The sequence below is a fragment of the Galeopterus variegatus genome, unplaced genomic scaffold (assembly GCF_000696425.1).
Source record: "Galeopterus variegatus unplaced genomic scaffold, G_variegatus-3.0.2 Scaffold1730, whole genome shotgun sequence".
NCBI classification, from domain to species: domain Eukaryota; kingdom Metazoa; phylum Chordata; class Mammalia; order Dermoptera; family Cynocephalidae; genus Galeopterus; species Galeopterus variegatus.
In genome coordinates, this window is record NW_007727841.1 from 150233 (window position 1) to 169823 (window position 19591).

Here is a 19591-nt window from a genome sequence, read left to right on the forward strand (position 1 = left end):
GGGGAGACTAGGGAAATTCCAGCAGTGGCTTGGTCATTGCCGGGCTGGGTGCAGATATCAGGCAGGTGTGGCAAAAACTTTTTTACATTCTAGGATGTTGTTGGAGAGCAGGTTGGGGGGGAGAGGGGAAAGGTGAAGAAAATGGGATGGAAGAAGAAGGAAAGATGAGGGGTGGGATTGAGGCCTGTGACACCCCCCTCATTCCCACAGGGGAGACTAGGGAACTTCCAGCAGTGGCTTGGTCATTGCCGGGCTGGGTGCAGATATCAGGCAGGTGTGGCAAAAACTCTCACCCCCCACTGTCCCAGCTCAGCAACCTGGGGCCCTTCTTGATGCAGCTTGGTGGTTGTTGCTGAGCTGGCTGCGGGTGTCAGGGGGGACATGGCCAATGCTGAAGCCCCCCACCAACCTGGCTTGGGAGAGCCCAGGGTGCTTCCTGTGGTAGCTAGGTGGTTGCCGCTGGGCTGGCTGCGTGTGTTGGGGGGACATGGCTGAGGCCCTCATCTTCCACCCTCAGGATTGGTTGTGGGTGTCAGGGGGTACTGCTGAGGCCCCTGGCCCTCCCCACTTTCTGGCTTGGTATCCCAGGGGACCTCCAGTCCTTCTAGATGTTATAGGTGTTCTTTGGTGAAATGAGACCTTTACTAGTTAATATGAAACTTTGTCTCCGGTTGCAGGTACTTTGTTTTTTCTTTCATTCCTGCATTGGATTATTTGCTGCTCCCACCATTTAAACTCTGTGCTGGAACTAATTTGTTGGCCTTTGCTTACTTCTAAAGTGGGGGAACTTCCTGTGGGGACCAGTACTTGAGCTCTGTTGTTTAGCTAAATTGTTGTTTTGCTGCTGATTCCCTAGGGAAGGCTTTTTGTGCAGCTCAGGTTTTAATGGTTGACTTTATAGGTACTTCTGACTCTTAAGAGATCCAGTGCACCTGGGTTGTGCAGAAACTCTGGTCTGGGCCTGAGTCTTTTCATCAAACTGCACCCCATGCAATTCTATATTCCTGACCAGTCTCCACTCAGTGGGCCTGTGCTGATTGGGGGGCAGATCAGCTGTCCTTGCTGTGCCCCTGTGTTCCGGTGGGCCCATCTCCCCCACTGCCCATGCTGCAAACACTTCCCATGGGACAGGCCCAGCTCCAGGCCCTTGCTATGACTCACCGGCCTCTGAGTAACTCCTTTTATTCAGTTGTTGTGGCTCCTTGCTCCTACGTGGGTTCATGAGAACCCTATTAGTGGTCTTGCTGGCCTGGGGACCACCAAGGCCCTCTTCTCCCCTGCTGCTTCCAAGCAACTTCATCTGAAGGGCACAGCTGCAGCTTTTGCTAGCTCCTGCTCCCTGCACTCAGCAGCTCCAGCCTGGACATGGCCAGGGCTTGAAATGGTCAGAGTGGTTTTTTTCTTCCTCTCATTGTGGCTTCTCCCACCTTCATGCACTCCATAGGTCTCTCCTCCTCTTCCCCTGAGCTCTAGTGGCCCCAGCTTGTCTGTCATTGCTTTTTTATAGTTGTAAATTGGTTGATTCATGGGAGAGAGTGACGCTGGGTATCATCTATTCTGCCATCTTTACTGGAAGCCTCAAGGCCAAATCTTGCCAACTGGTGAGTTCCCTGGAAGCAGAAGGCAGGGGTGTGTAATGGCACTCCTGGGAGACAGCGACATCCTCACTGGAAGCTTTCTGTGTGCCTGTTACAGACATCCAAATCTCCCTGCCCATGGAGCAGGTAAGGAGCCCTTCTTGAGAATCAAATCTTAAATTTTTTTAAAAAATAATAAAATACAATAGGAAAGAAAAGAAAAGTTAGTGGGAGTACCTAGCTACTGGCTTGACTTAGGCAGGGGACCCAGGTTCTTTCTCTTTACCTCAGCTCTATGCTCACTATAATGACACCACACCTGGCATGTTCTTCCCTCCTGTGAGAAAGAAGAACGTCACAGTCCAGCAGTACGTCCTCCTGGGTTCAAGTCTAGTGAGAATGAGCATCTCCCCCTTTTTTGAGCTTCCAGCAGCTTCCAGCCAAAGTCCCATTGTGTCTTGTTGGTCCTGATCAGGTCATATGCCACTCAGAGCCACTCACTGTGCCCAGGGAAGAGCACATCCATGGCCAGTCAGATATGAGTGGAATGGATCCACATCACCCTGACTCCATAAATTGAGAGGGGTAAAAAAAGGTGGTTTCTTAAGAAAAAAATGTAGTACTACTACCAAAAAGTGTGGGAGGAGTAGATCCTGGCCAGCCAAAACACTGCAAATATATTTCACAGCTCACCAGGTGCTATGGTCTGAATGTTTGTGTCCCCCCAAAATTTATATGTTGAAATTTAATCCCCAATAATTGTACTGAGAGGTGTGGCCTTTAGGAGGTGATTAGGTCATGAGGGTGGAGCCCTTATGAATGGGATTAGTGCCCTTTTAAAAGAGGCCCAAGGGAGCTTGTTTACCTCTTTGACCATGTAAAGATGCAGCCAGAAGCACATCTTTGAAGAAAAGAGCACGCCCTCCCCAGATACCAAATCTGCTGGCACCTTGATCTTGGGCTTTGAGCCTCCAAAACTGTGAGCAGTAAATTTCTATTCTTTATAAATTACTCAGTCTGTGGTAATTTGTTACAGCAGCCTGAACAGTCTAAGACACCAAGTCTTACAATCATCTCTATATTCTAATGGCTTCAAAGATCAACAAAATTAGAGTAAATTAAATAGTCTGATTTGTGTGACAGTGTAAATTTTTCTACAGTGAACATTGCTAATTTTCATGCCAGGCACTTTCCTGGACTCAATAATTCACACAGTGATCCTATGGGGTAGGTATCTTATTAATTCCATTTTACAGATAGGAAAGAGAAGCCCAGTGAAGTTAAGTGACTATTTCAAAGACTCATTGCTAATAAGTGGACGAGTCAATATTGACAATAGGGGAGACTTAAAACAGAGATCCTGCTTAAAATATTCAAAGAATCATAAAATATGGCCCAGAGTTCTCACATTAAAAACTTTTTTTTTAATCCCGAGGAACAAAATATCTTGTCCATAGTCAAACAGGGAAGATGTTTATTTTAAAAACTATGAAATTTAAAGACACATGTAAGAACTGCTTACTTCTAAGAATCCCTTGAATTCATTTTCCTTCAAAGTTGAATGCAAGCAAAAGCTTGAGGTCTAGAACTCAGTCTGGGTTATTCAAGTCTTTCCAAAGAGCTGACTAAAGAAGAAGAAATACAGATGAAGGAGCACAAGTCAAGAGGGAAGTGTGAGGAGAGAGAGATTTTGAAACACCCAGCATAAATCCAAAAGAAATTTAAATAAGGTTAAATAAGGTAATTGTGTGCCCTTCCCTCCCCACAAAAAGTATTCACACCACCTTGCTCTTATGAATTCATCCATTCCTCGAACATTGATCAAGTTTTTTGTAGACACAGAGATTAAGCCAAACAGCTTATAATTCCACCAGGGAGGAAACAGTGACAAACAACTAACAAAAAATGGAAGAGATAACTGCTACCTCTTACCTGGATAGGCAGTAACAGGGACACAAAGATGGGAGTAAGTAATTTTGACTTTGGAACAAACTGCTGGTGAAAGTCACATGAAGAACTCCACATTGCAACTGAGTAAACCAAAATATTCAGAGGTCGGGGTGGAGGGGAAGGAAAGTTCAGAAACTTTGGACTCAACATTGCAAGGTTCTGATCACTGAATTAGACCAGAGAGAACATCCAACTCAATTCCATTTTGTACTTGGCAAAACTGAGGCTCAGAGTGGGCAAGATCCCTCTGAAATTTAGTGGCAGCATAAGGCTGGAACCCACGTTTTCAAATCTGTGATTTAGCCTGGGGCTCACCTCGCTGCTTTCATCCAACACAGTTCAGTTAATATGTGCTGAACATCTATGGTGGGTCTCACATGCTACTAAGACGTGAGGCTGGTAAAGTGTGGAATAAAGCACAGTTCATGTTCCTGAGGGGCGTAGGGGTGGAGGCTGCTCTGAACAAGGATCATAAGTACAGACACCAGGGGTGCAGAGAGGACAGGAAGGGAGTGGCAAACAGCTACAGCTTTCTAGAGGAAGTGCTTCTGTGAATATTAGCCAGGGAAGGAGGGACCAAGAGGATGGGGTTCTCCATGGAGAGATCAAAGGCACTTCACTGCCGAAATTATGCTTTATGTCCTCCGATTGCCCTGCAGCTCAACTTTCCCCTCTTCTGTTTTGTTCAAGAGCAGGCATCATCAACAGGTTTCCTTGCCCTCTGGCATCCAGCTGGGTTTGGCCAGTGAAAGGCACCAGCAGGAGAGAAATAGGTTCACAGCATTTATCTCCTGGGTCTCTCCCTTCCAGGCCATGTTTTGGCATGGTTGCCTCCCTCTCTGAAGGCCAGAGCTGCTACTAGAGAGGCAGCTACACCACTGCTCTCTCTCGAGGTTCCATGACCTCTCCTTCCCAACGGCTCTTCAGGCCAAGGGAAAGAGTCTCCCCTCTGTTACTGCCAGAGAGTTTCACCACTCTCATTGGTTTGCCTTAACCTTGCACACACCCCTGCAAGTTGTCCCTTCATTTAACTCTCTTCAGTCACCCCCTTTGAGTGTGCCTTCTGTTTCCTGCTAGGGCAGACCAACAACGGGGACAAACATCCTCACCTCCTCCCCAGGAGAAATCCAAAAAAAAAAAAAAAAAGATCTCAAGAAGACTAGAACAGGGGGAGAAAAGCCAACCTGGAGATGACCTTTTTCTTGAAATGAATGAGACACTGGCTCCTATTTCCTGGATAGAATCTCATTTGGAGATCAGCAATTATTTATTTTAACATGTGGAACATAGTGTGATAGCTAAGGTGTTCAAAAATAGAAACTGTCCTCAGTCCTCCTCATACTTTCTTGGCTACCAAGATATTGGCCCAAACGGTCAGCTTCTAGCCACCCCAAGAGGAAATCTGCCTTGGGTGAGAGGGCAAGAAGTATTATTGCCCCATAATGTGTGGAAGCCAAGACCTTTAACAAACAAAACGAATCCGAGTCCAGAAGCTCAATTTGTGGAGGGGAGAGGGATTTGGAACAAGTAGTTTCGCATCAGCACATTCTAGAACACAGTTTTTAATATGTTAAAGGCAACGTGAATCCGAGTCCAGAAGCTCAATTTGTGGAGGGGAGAGGGATTTAGAACAAGTAGTTTCGCATCAGCACATTCTAGAACACAGTTTTTAATATGTTAAAGGCAACGTGTTGATGTGACTGTTGATAAAGACAACAGAAGGAGTAGTGGAAGCAAGATTTGGAGACATCTAGAAAATGCAATGGGAGGAAGTACTTTTTTAACGGAGAGTTCCTCAATTCTAAAGCACAGGCCACAGCCACCCGCCTGGCCACACGCTCAGGCTTTAGCGCCCGCATAGCTTTGCTCTTTGAGATCAGGAAGGAAGTGCCATAAAGATACCAGCTGTTTCCTATTCCCTGGGATGCCGCAGGTCTGTGGCACTCTCCCCTGCAGTCACTCTTGTGTGGCCTATTTTGGGCACAGCACATTGAATGAAAGGCTCCTTTTCATTAGGGAATCCCAAGAAACTTCCCATTCATGGGCCTACCTTTTCATTGCTGAAAACTGCACTTTCATTTTTATTATTCTTTAATAAATATTGCTCAGGCACAAAATACTGTTAGATTCAGAAGAGTGTTAATTTTGCCCTCAAATACTTGTACTTCTGTCATTGTGGGAGTGGGTGCTATGTACACATGTTGTCAAAGACAAACCAACACTTTGATATTCAGATCCAGGAGAAGTGTTTGCATCTCTCTGGATAAAACTTGTGACTTGTAAGGGCAGAGAACAGATGCTTTATTTACCCAGATTCACAGCAACAGAACTTTATATGTCAACAGATGAATATGATATGGGCTTACATAACCTGCAGAGAGCTGTCTACGATGACTTTGACAGGACTGAGCTTATCTTGTGCTTTTACTAAGAGTGCAAAAAAGAAAAGAAAGCAGACTTCATCTCACTTCACTCCCCACCCTCAGCTTAAAATACTTCCCTACTAGTAAAAAAAAAAAAAAAAAAAAAAAAGTTCCTTCTGGTGTTAAATAAAGGATAGACTATAAACTGCACCCACACACACACAAAAAAAAGACTCAGGCTACTGTGAAACTAAGCATTCAGCCACTCCCTACAGGGAAGGCAGCTACAGAATTGGTGGCTCTACTTTCCCACGTCCAGTGTAGCTAGAAGAGAAGAGAAAGAACATGGGGTCAAAATTGGGAACTCTGGATCTGACCTCGTACAGATGTGCTTGAGATCACAGCTGTGCATAGACATGTGAACTTAGGCAAGTTCTTTAACCTCTCTAAACTCTAGCTTCTTCATCTATAAAATATATCGATATATATTTTAACTAATAAGTTACAGGTTTCAGGGTGGCCTACTTTCTCCAGTTTGCTTGAAACAATCCCAGTGTTAAAACTGAAAATCCCAGGAATCCTTTCAGTCCCAGGACAGTGGGTCACCCTATATTTTGTGAGGATTAAGCATAATCATGCCTGTGACGTGCTACCCACAGTATATGGAACATGATAGGTTGGCAAAATATTACTATAAGGGGTCTATATCCCCAGGGTCAGATCCCTGGGTTATCTCTTCCACAAAGATACCAAACATTCATGGAACCAGGCACAGTACTGGGTGCTGTACATTCATCAACTCTAATTTTCACAAATATCCAAAGAGGTAGACATGACAATCCCTGTTCTATCAACGAGCTGACCACGTGAGAAGCATGCCCACGAATAGTACATGGCAGAGCCTAGACTTGGCCCATGTTTGATTTCAAAGTCCCAGGGGCTTTCCTCATCGTGTAGATTCAAGTTGTTTACGTGAAGGGGACAGCAGTGAGATTGGGTTCATTCCACCAAGAGGGCAACTGAGTTTAAGCAGAGTGGGGAACAGTATGAAAAAGCTTCATTCTCCCGCTGGGGTCCCTCCATGGCTCAGAGGGGCTGTCCTCAGCACACAGAAGCCAGGCAGTTCTCATCCCAGGAAGACAGAAGCTGTGAGAGAGACGGGGGCCCCTCGATTGCTATTTTCTCTTCCTCGCAGCCTGTGCATGTTTACCCATAATGACATTAGCTATCTCAGAGGACCAAGGGAGAGTTAGTTTGATCGGTCATTCAACAATCACTTAATGGAAATCAAATTTATGCCAGGCACTATGCAAAGTTCTCTGAGTATAACGACAACAAGACAAAGTCCACCACCCTTGCGGTGAGGGAGATATATATATTAAAGTACAATACTAGCTGGAGTTACTCCTGAGATGACAAAAAATACATAAGGGAGGAAAGAGCTGAAAGATTATTAAATTAGTTAATTAAAATGGCTATGGTTTTTTGAGAGCAAAGCACTAATAGAAATGTAAAATAATGTAAACATAGAGACAGGGTGACCAGTTTCTCCTGGTTAGCCCAATACTTTCCCTTCAGTCACCCTCAATAAGAGTCAAAATCAAATAAATGTCTAGAGGCAGAAAGAGCAAATGAATGAAGCAGGGAAAGGGTGAGAAAAACAAAAGCACAAACACAATAAAAAAGCGGCAGCTTGTGCTCCACCCAGAGTAGAAATGGGAACAATAGGACTTGTGGTAATTTAGAGCAGCAGTCACAAACTGTGACCCATGGGCACATCCAGCCAGCCCACTGGTTCTGTCTACCCAACAAGCAAAGAACAGTTGTCACATTTTTTTAACAGCTGAAAAAAAAATCTAAAGAGCAAAATTTCTTAATGCATAAAAATTATACAAAAGTCAAATTTTAGATCAAGTTTATTGGAACACAGCAAAGCCCATTCATTTACGTGCTGTCTATGGTTGCTTTTAAACGTCAACGGCAGGACTGAGTAGTTGACAGAGACTATATGGCAAAGCCTGAAGTATTTACTACCAGGCCCTTTACAGAAAACATTTGCCAACTCCTGATCCAAAGGGCAGCCTAATAAGCTGATCGTTGGCAGGAACAATAGCCTACAAACAATGATTAAGTTAAATATCTTGTAACATTTTAAGAGAGGTCAAAAATCCGAATTTTTAAATGAAATACTTTGATTTTTTTAAATTGGCAACTAACTCGATTTTTAAAATATCATTTAGGCACAACAAAGCAATTTGTAGCCTGCATTCAGCCTGCAGGCCACAGTTTTTCAAAGTCCGATGTGCATCACACGTTCTATAACACCTACCCCATGACGTAATTAGTTAGTTCCTTGATTTGAAGGCAAATTTATTACAGCTGACTCTGTTCATCAGTTGCTTTCAATTTCAAATTTGTTAATAATTCAATGGCTTTACCCACGACTCCCTTTCCAGAGTCTTCAAATTTTCATCTCCATCCCTTATGAAAGCTTTTTTCCATCTGAAATAAAATTAAATCCTCCTTCAACTCTACCCCCCTCCCACAGTTGTCTATTTCTCCTATTTCCTCCCCAGATTTTCTCAAAGTGCAGTCTTCACTCACTGCTTCCAGTGTGTCCTCTGTTTCTCTCCTGCTCCCAGTGTGGTTTGGCTGTTTTTCAGACCACTTCATTGCATGTGCTTCCAAGAAGGCCACTGATAATCACCTCAGTGCAAAATTTAATGAACACTTTCAAATTACCGTCTGACTTAACTTCTCTATGGCATTTGACATCGATGACCACTTCCTCCATTTTGAAAGTGTCTCTATCCTTGGATTTTACATTACTCACTGTTTCCCGGTTCTCTCCTTGACTCTCAGGCTGCTCCTTCTATTCTTTTTTCTTATTTTTTTCCTGGCTCGATTTTATTTAGCTAGCATTCATTGAACACCTGACACATAGCAAGCATGGTACTAAGCATTTCTCAAATGTACCTGGTATGTATCTTAAACCACAAGAAATAAAACTTTACTTCCTAAAAATAAATGAAGAATCTAAGCATCCAGCATGCATGGTTTATGAGGTTTTAATTTCATCTTTATCGAGGTTCCCATCTTCCCTCCAGGGCCATACCAGAAACTAGTAAATGGAAAATGATGGGCGACGTGCATCGGGCATGTACGTGTTTTCTCTGTGCATCTCCAGCTCCCTTGAGGTTTACCAGCCTTCTGTTTGCAAGCATGGCCAGAACCCCCAGAGCCTTGTGTTCTGCCTCCCTAAAAAGATCACACATCACATCCCAGAATGAACCACAGACTTCTCTCCACTTTGATTCCAGGGAAATCTCCCTTTCTCTTTTCGCATAAAGACTATTTCTTTTTCCCTCTTCAGAAGGTTTAGGCTTTCACAAAAGATAGGAAATCCATTAATTTCACATTGCTTCTTCCCCCCTTCCCTCCTCTGCAAAAAGCCCCAAAGCCAAGAAAAACTCTAAAAGGGTACGCCAACTGAGAAGTGGGATATTATCCCTGTTTTTTTTTTTTTTCAATCTCCTGCATATGGATATCCAGTTATCCCAGCACCCTTTGCTGAAGAGGGAGTCCTGACCCCAGTGAATAGGCTTGGTGCCTTTGTCGAAGATCAAATGGCAGTGAGTGCGTGGGTTGATTTCTGGGTATTCTATTCTATTCCATTGATCAGTGTCTCTGTTTTTATACCAGTACCATGCTGTTTTGGTTATTGTGGCTTTGTAGTATAGTTTAAAGTCAGGTAGAGTAATACCTTCAGCTTTATTTTTTTTTGCTCAGCGTTGCTTTGGCTATTCTTGGTCTTTTGTTATTCCAGATAAATGACTGTATAGTTCTTTCCATTTCTGAGAGAAATGTCATTGGAATTTTGATGGGGATTGCATTGAATTTGTATATTACTTTGGGTAGTATAGTCATTTTCACTATATTGATTCTTCCAATCCAGGAGCATGGGATGTCTTTCCATCTTTTTGTATCCTCTCTAATTTCTCTCAGGAGTGGTTTGTAGTTCTCGTTATAGAGATTTTTCACATCCTTAGTTAGTTCAGTTCCTAGGTATTTTATTTTTTTGGTGGCTATTGTGAATGGGCAGGCTTTCTTGATTTCTCTTTCTGCTTGTTCACTATTGGTGAATAGAAATGCTACTGATTTTTGTGTGTTGATTTTGTATCCTGCTACTGTGCTGAACTCATTTATCACTTCTAAGAGTTTTTTTGTAGATGATTTGGGCTGTTCGATATATAGGATCATATCGTCTGCAAACAGGGACAGTTTGACTTCATCTTTTCCAATCTGGATGCCCTTTATTTCCTTCTCTTTTCTGATTGCTCTGGCTAATACTTCCAATACTGTGTTGAATAGGAGTGGTGAGAGTGGGCATCCTTGTCTGGTTCCTGTTTTTAAAGGAAAAGCTTTTAGTTTTTCCCCATTCAGGATGATATTGGCCGTGGGTTTATTGTATATGGCTTTAATTATGTTGAGATATTTTCCGTCTATACCTAATTTATAAAGGGTCTTTGTCATGAATGAGTGTTGGATTTTATCAAATGCTTTTTCGGCGTCAATAGAGATGATCATATGGTCCTTGTGTTTGGTTTTATTAATATGGTGGATCACATTTATTGATTTGCGTATGTTGAACCAACCTTGTTTCCCTGGGATGAATCCCACTTGATCGTGGTGAATGATCTTACATATGTGTTGTTGTATTCTGTTTGCTAATATTTTATTGAGGATTTTTGCATCTATATTCATCAAGGATATTGGCCTGTAGTTTTCTTTCTTGGTTATCCCTGTTTTATAGATAAGAAAATTTAGACTAAAGTTGCCCCAGGCCATATAACCACAAATCTCCAGTTTTTATCCACAGTCTGATATGGCTGTCTCCTTGCTTCTGCCCTGAATTGTTGGCGTTCTTCCTGTAGCATGAGTTTTCTTACTCTGTATACTTTCCAAGGGCAACGTTCACCATACATATCATATTAACTGACACCCACATACTAGGTGTGCGGATTTCTTCTTAGCTTGGGTCTCTTTCTTTAAACCTGCCTCCTGGTCCTCTTTACCAGAATGACTTGTTCACACTTCCATTTTAGCCCTTCCAAAATGGAACTTACTGTTTTCTGTTACCTTGGCATCGTTCCACCTGTTTCTGTCTCTAGAATGCTTCAATTTCATTATCCCCCCCAACTGCCCAAATTAAAAGCCTCTGAATTATCCTTATCCTTTTTTCTTTCTCTCATCGAGTCTTCTATTTATCTGTCCATTTTTACCTCCTTTTTATCCCCAAGCTACTAACATCATATGGGCCCTCATCCTTGCATCTAGTGAGATAGTAAGATTCTTTATTGAATGTTTACCCAAATTGTGCTCTGCATCGAAGGCAGATGGAGCTTTCTAAGTCAAAACCCTGACCATATCAGTCTCCAACATTGAAATATTCAGTGGTAACCAAATGCCATCAGAAAGAAGCTTAAATTCTTTGAACAAGTTCCTTTGTTATTTGAAGTCAGCCTCACCAGTCTAACTTCTGCCCTCAACACCCTAGTTCCAAACCCAGCATGAGCACACTACCTGAAACTAATTCTCATTCCCTGAGCATGTTATGATCTCTAAGAACTTTTGCAAGTGTTACCTAGAACTGGCTTTTTTATTTTCTCCCTGAAAGACATTTTCTAATTCTTCAAGTACCTTACTAGCTTAAATGCCATCACTTCTCAGTGCCCTTTCTGATCTATTATTTCCCTTTTCCTCCCTGAAAGGCAGCTTGGGATGTAGTAATAGCATGGGTCTTAGAGTTAGAGAAAGATTCAAATGCCGTCTTTCTGCTCTTTACCTGTGTGACTTTGGACAACTAATTTTGCATCAGTGACCGTACATTTTCTCATCTACAAAATTAACACTTTAATACAAATCTCAGGATTGTTCTGAGTAGTGAAAGGTCACTGGCTCTGAAGTTAGCATATAGCAGTTGCTAATTTCCACATTCCTTTCTGCTCTTACTAAATGTATTCCACATTGTGAATGTATTTTAACATATATTTATTAACCACTATAAACATTAAAAATTCACTGTAAGGTTTTTAAAGTTAAAAACAATTTTAATGCATTTTATATTTGCAGTACTTATCTCAGTCTTATGCATTAAATCAAATATCAATTTAGATTAACTGTTAAATGTGTTCAACTTAGCAAAAAAAATTGTATCCAGTACCTGCTATGTCCAAGGTTCAGTGCTTGGGAAAACGGAGAATACAAAGATGAGTAAATTCTTGACTTCAAAGATCAAGAATGACACTTTCATCCCTAATCAAGATAGAATAGAGGGACTGAATTTGCCCTGCCACCTGAAACAATGAAAAGGCTGGACAAAATATATTTAAAAAATGACACTCAAAACATTGGACATCCGGCAACAAAGAACAGTGATTACTAAGAAATGGGAATTGAATGAGATGACCCTATGATTGCCCAAGATTGCTGCCTAGAGGAAGTTTTTTTAACCACAAAGCAGGGAAGGAGAGCCCAGGCAAAGAGCCCAACCACCTCCTGGGATTGAGGAGACAAAGCAAGGAGTCCAGAGATGAAAAGATGGGTAGATTTCACTGGGCAGAATATCAGAGATTAGAGAACTTCACAGAGAGAGAACTTCAGAATGTTGCAGAGATTCTTTATCTTGTGTTCAGTTGAATGCTAGCCAGCCCTGAGGTTCTCTGTGGGGAAACTATCCAAAACCAAGGAAAGAATTGCCTGAAATAATTAGAGGGGCAGTGCCCAGCGCTCCCACAGGAATTGGAATTTTGTCTGTTCCCCATAGTCAGAGTGCAAAATTTCATAGGTCAGCATCATCAGTCTTACTCAGTGGTGGCAATAAAATAGACTTAACAGTTCTGGCCCCACCTAACACAGCTCTCATCATAACAAACAAAGATGCAAAGCAAACACAAGTTTTTCTCTGGGAAACTTTTCTCCATGCAACTTTTCCCCCCAAAATATAACTGCATCACAGAATAAAACTCAAGAATATTTAAGGAAATACAAAAATATCCAGCACCTAAAAGGGTAAAATTCACAATGTCTGACATGCAATAAAAAATTACCAGGCATGCAGACAAGCATAAAAATACAGCCAATAATGAAGAGAAAAATCCATCAATTAAAATTGACCAGGAAATGGCATAGATGATTAGAGTTCATACACCAGGACAATAATACAATTATTATAATTATATTCCATATGTTCAGGAAGCTATGAGATAGATAGAACATGTTTAGTAAAGACATAAAAGGTACAAAAAGATTCTAATTGAATTTTGAATTTTGTTAGTAAGAGCTATAAGGTCTGAGATGAAAAATACACTAGATGGAATTAGTGTATTCCAGCTGATTAGACTTTGCAGGAGAAAAAAAATCAGTGAACTTGAAGACATAGCAATAGAAACTATCTGAAATGAAATTCACAAAGAAAACAGTCTAAAAATAAATCAACAGTGGAACAATTCAATAAACCAGATGTATGTGTAATTTGAGTCCCTGAAATCATACACAACAATATTTGAAGAAGTAATGGCCAGAAATTTTCTAAGTTTAAAGAAAACTGTGATCCTACATATCCCAAGCACAAGAAACATGAAGAAAAATAAACCAAGCACCATCATATCAAATTGCTTAAAGCCAGTGACAAAAAGAAAATCTCAAAAGCAGCCAGAGAAAAAATAACAAAGATAAAAATGACAAAGTTCACACAGCAGGAGCAAAGGGCAGCCGCCCCCTCTGTCTGGAAGCAGGAAAGCAGCTGAGCACACCCAGGGGCCTAGGCAGTAGCCAAGGTCAGCCCCCTGTACCCATAAGGAGGCAAGGAGCACAATGGAAATACTACTTCCACACAGCCATGACACAGCCATGGCTGCCACAAAAGTGGCTCCGTGCCACTGAGCACACCCAGGGGCCTAGGCAGTAGCCAAGGTCAGCCCCCTGTACCCATAAGGAGGCAAGGAGCACAATGGAAATACTACTTCCACACAGCCATGACACAGCCATGGCTGCCACAAAAGTGGCTCGGTGCCACCGCAGTAGCCACAGCCACCATGCAGGTGGCCTGCCAGACATTCAACTGCATTGACACAAGGAGAGTCACCAGCAGAGACCAGAAAAACGAGAGGATGTCTCTCTCCTCAAAGCCCACTCCAGAGTAACAGAAGAAGCAACTGCTCTACAAGATGACGAGACATCAATGTACAGATACTAAAAATATGAAAATCCAAGAAAATATTATGCTACCAAAAGAATACAGTAATTGTCAAATACCAGACCCTATAGAGCAGGAAATCCTTGAAATGACTGAGAAGCAATTCTGAGCATCAATCTTAAGGAAACTTGATGAGATATGAGAAGACTCAGTTATACGACTTAACAAAATGTGAGGGGAAAAAAATAAGAATATGAAGGAGGAAATTTACAAAGAGATTAATATCTTGAAAAAGAATGTAGCAGAACTCTTGGAACTGAACGATTCACTCAATGAAGTAAAAAAACACAACTGAGAGCTCAAGAACCGGGCTAGAACAAGCAGAAGAAAGAATTTCTGATATTGAAGATAGTAGTCTTCTTGAAATAACCCAGGCAGACAACAAAAAGGAAAAAAGAATTTTAAAAAATGAAGAAAATCTAAGAGAGCTAGCATACAACCTGAAGAGCACAAACATTTGAATCATGGGTGTTCCAGAAGGGGAATACTATACATAGCAAGGCTATCCTCCAGAAATGAGGGCGAAATAGTGTACTTTCCAGACAAAAACTGTGGGAGTTCACTGCCACATGACCAGCTCTGCAAGAAATCCTCAAGGGACTCCTGCATCAGGAAACTGAAAAACGATGATCACTCATCTTACCAGATATAGTTCTGTTCAAACTTAACTTTCTGTTTTTTCATAATTCAGTCTTGGTAGGTGGCATGTTTCTAGGAAATTATTCATTTTATCTAGATGATCTAATTTGTTGACCAACAAATATTCATAGTATTCTCTTGTAACAATTTTGATTTCTGTATATTTGGTTGTAATAACTCCTCTTTCATTTCTGATTTTAGTTACTTGAGTCTTCTCTCTTTTTTCTTAGTCTGTCTAGGTAAAGATTTGTCAATTTTGTGCATCTGGTCAAAGTACCAGCTTTTGGTTTCATTGATTTTTTCTATTTTCTCTTCTAATTCTTTTATCTATGCTCTAATTTTTATTATTTACTTCCTTTATATTTTTATTATTTTTATCGTTTTTTATTATTTACTTCCTCTTCCTAGGTCTGGGCTTAGTTTGCTTTTCATTGTCTAATTTCTTTTCTTTTCTTTTTTTTTTTTTTTTTTTTTTCCTCCCCTTCGTTGGGCTGGGGTTTGTTTTTTTTTTTTTTTTTATTTTTTTTTTTTTTTTTATTTTTTTTTTTTTTTTTATTTTTTTTTTTTTTTTTATTTTTTTTTTTTTTTTTATTTTTTTTTTTTTTTTTATTTTTTTTTTTTTTTTTATTTTTTTTTTTTTTTTTATTTTTTTTTTTTTTTTTATTTTTTTTTTTTTTTTTATTTTTTTTTTTTTTTTTGTCTTTTTTGAGCCCAGCCACACTGTGCTCAGCCAGTGAGCGCTGTGAGCTCACCAGTCATCCCTATATAGGATCCGAACCCGCGGCGGGAGCGCTGCTGCGCTCCCAGTGCCGCACTCTCCTGAGTGTGCCATGGGCTTGGCCCCATTGTCTAGTTTCTTAAGATACAAAGATGATTGTTGATTTGAGATCTTTCTTTTTTATTGTGTGCACTTACATTAAATAAATTTCCCTTTAAGCAAAAAAATATATATATATTAAAAATATTTTATTTTTCAGGCTTTTTTTTTTTTTTGCGTGTATATCTGGAGTTTAAACATACTTAGTTATTTGTAGTGCAGATTTTCATCCTGCTTTTTCACTTAATATTCTATCTTGAAAATCTGTCTTAAATACTCTTCAAAATTATGATTTTAAGTACTGTATTACATTTTATGGAGGCCCATAATTTATTTAGCCATTCTCATATTGTTGGACATTCAGTTTATTCCCAATTTTTTACCTTTCTATAGCAGCCTTCCACATTTAAAATAAAATATTTTCTTTGATTATTTGCTTATGGTTTCAAGAAGTAGAATAATTGGTTGAAAGTATAAACATTTTAAAGACTTCTATTTATGAATCCAACCTGTTATTCAAAAAAGTTTTACCAATTTACATTTATACATCAAAGATTTTGACATTGTCTCTCTCACAGCACCATTATGATACAGCATATTTTTTCAGTTTTAGGAATGAAAAAAGTCATTTTTCTGTTTTAATTCCTATTTCTATGAATGACTTAGGACATATTTATTAGCTGCTTGTGTTTCTCTTGGGTGTGTGACTTGTCAGCTCATATCCTTCACCAAAATTCTGTTAAGATTTTTCTAATTCATTTTTAAGAATTCTTTATGCATTAAGAATGTTAATCTTTGTGTGTTAGATTTGTTCCCTATCAATTGACTTTAAATTCAATTTGTGATGTTTTCCTTCATTTGTATGTTGAGAAAATAATTTTCTATGTAGACATTAATTAAATAAAAATATCTAAAAGAATTTTTTTTAAGTGACAAAGTTCCCAACAGAAATAATGCACACTAGAAGACAATGGACCAATATATTTGAGGCACTGAAAGAAATAATTGTCAACCTAGAATTCTTCACCCACTGAAAATATTTTTAAAAGTCAAAAGTGAGATAAGGACATTTCAGACATACAAAAGCTGACCTAAACAAGTAGAGAGATATACTTTGTTAATGGAGGCTCAATATTGTTTAATTCTAAATAAAGTGATGAATAGATTCAACAAAATCCCAATCAAAATCCCAGTGGGCACTTTTCAAAATATTGATAAGTTGATTCTAAAATCCTAAGAAAATGCAAAGTATCTACAGTACGCAGAATTACTGAAAAAGAACAAAGCTAGAGGGCTAACACTACCTGACTTTAAAAATGATTATAAAGTTATAGTAATTAAAGTATTGTTGTGTTGGTGTATAAATAGACAAATAGATGAATGGAACAGAATAGAGTCCAGAAATAAACCCACAGCTACCTACACACGTGATTTATGATAAAGGTAGGAAAACAGTACAGTGGAGAAAGGGTAACCTTTTTAAAAAATGGTGCTGGAAAATTCATACACAAAAAAAGAGCTGTACCAACAAAAAATAACACAAAATGAATTGTAAACCTAAAAGTTTAAAACCTCTAGAGTAAAACAAAGGAGAAATGTTTTATGACCTTAAGATATTACCCCAAATGTGTAATCTATAAAAGAACAAACTGATAAACTGAACAACATCAAAAATTTTTTAAACTTTAATCTTCAAAAGATACTGTAGAAAATGAAAAGACAAGTCTCAGACTAGGAGAAAATCTTTGCAAAATATAAATGAGGGATTGAATCTGAAATACATAAAGACCTCTTAAAACCCAATCATAAAGAAACAACTCAGTTTCTTTAATGAGCAAAATATTTGAGCAAACCTTTCATAAAGAAAATATATGGATGGCAAATAATCACATGAAAATATTCTCAACATTAGTAGTCATTAAATAAATGCAAATAAAAACCACAGTGAAGTACCACTACTCACCTATTAGAGTAGCTAAAATTAAAGCAACCATACCAAGAATTGACAAAGATGTAAAGGAAGTGTAACTCACATACACTGCTGGTGGGAATGTAAAATACAACCACCTCCTTGGAAAAGTTTGGCAGTTACTTAAAAAGTTATATAGATACCTATCTACCATATGATCAAGCCATTCACATGCTGGTATTTACCAAAGAGAAATGAAAACCCACAAAGAGAAATGTTCATACAAAGACTTGTACATACACGTTCCTAGCAGCTTTTTGTCTGTAAGAGCTAAAAACTGGAAATAATGCACATGCCCATCAACAGATGAATAAGCAACTGTTGGTATATCTATACAATGAAATACTACTCAGCAATTAAAAAGAACTCTTGATACACACAACGACTTGAATGGATCTCAGAATAATTATGCTGAGATCCATTCAAGTTGAGTGAAAGAACACAAAGCACATGCATTAGTATTCCATCCTCATAAAACTCTACAAAATGGCAAGTAATTTATGTTGCAACAAAAAGCAGCTCAGGACTTGGGGATGGGGAGTGATTTGGGTGTCATGGATATGTTCACTATCTTGATTATGGTGATTATTTCATGAGTGTATATACAAGAGTACTTCCAAAAGTTCATGGAAAAAATATAATTAAAAGATGATGCAAATCTTTCCATGAACTTTTTGAAGACTCCTCATGTATGTTGAAATGTATCAAATTGTATAGTTTAAATATGTGCAGGTAACTTATGTCAGTTTTACCTCAATAAATTTGCTTTTTTGAAAAAGTCAGAGCTCATCTTTCCCACTTCTACATTCTAGCCAGAACTGGATATCTCTCTCAAGAGGGGTAAAGGACATGTGCTTCCTAGAAACGCAGTCCAAACAGGAACCACTGCCACTCTGGGTTGGACCTCCAGCAGTGCTCTCTATCCCGGTTACAAACTTGAACATCTGAATCTTGTTCACTCTTGCCCCATATGGTTCCTCTCTTCAAAGCCATGGGAGAATTTCTATTGCCTCTACCACTTCCCAACCACAAGGCAGCCTGGTCCCGACTCAGCAGAGAAACAGTGAGGGACAGCTGAAGTAAGAGACATACAAACAGAAAAAATCATCTGGACTCATCGACAGTGACTCTCTTCCCACCATCACAAGGAATATTGGGCCCAGGAAGTTGGGGGCTGTGGTTCTTGGGCAGTGTTATGCAAACCCAGATGGCACCAAACACTGCTTTTGTTCAAAGATTAAAAACAAAAAAAAGTCAACCATCATAGAAACAATTCAGAATGTTTTTGCCCTTGGGAAACGATGTGGCTGCTTTCCTGGTTTACCTCACTACAATGAGCGCATTTTAAAGAGGAAGTTTCTGAATCCATCCACTAGAATAGGACCACCATGCTAGCAAGTGGTTTGCAACTTGCTCAATGAAAGCATGAATGGACCGAGGTCTCAATATACACATACACACACACAAAAAAAACCCAACCTAAAATAGCCTTCTACACCTCATTTTATTAGTGTCCCTGTCCATTCATGGTCTTTCAAAAAAAAACCCAAATTAATGACATGTGTTTATCAGCAAAGCCACTCACCTGAAATACACAGTTGTTGACGTTCCCTTTGGGGATGGAGTTTATTTATGAGAAAGAAAGATCTGACCTAAAGATAAAAATAAAGCAGCAGTACTCAACTAAATTTGCAACTGTTCTCAAAGAGCCTCAGGTATAACTTATTTTGAGAAGAGTTCAATCTGAGGTGATATAAAAATCTAGCTTAGCAAGGAGTTTACAACTATTTTACAAAAATAGATTTAACCCTTCTGCTTTTTAATGCTACTTTTTGGAGACAATTACGGCACTTAATATGTGGATCTTCTCTTTATCAGATGTATCTTTATGTGGAATTATATTTAGAGCATAGTATGTAATTACTACATATCCAGGTCAATAGACTGAAATCTTAAGTCAGATCCTGTCACACCCCCGCTTGGGATTTTTCAGTTATTTCTCATTGCACTTCGAATGGA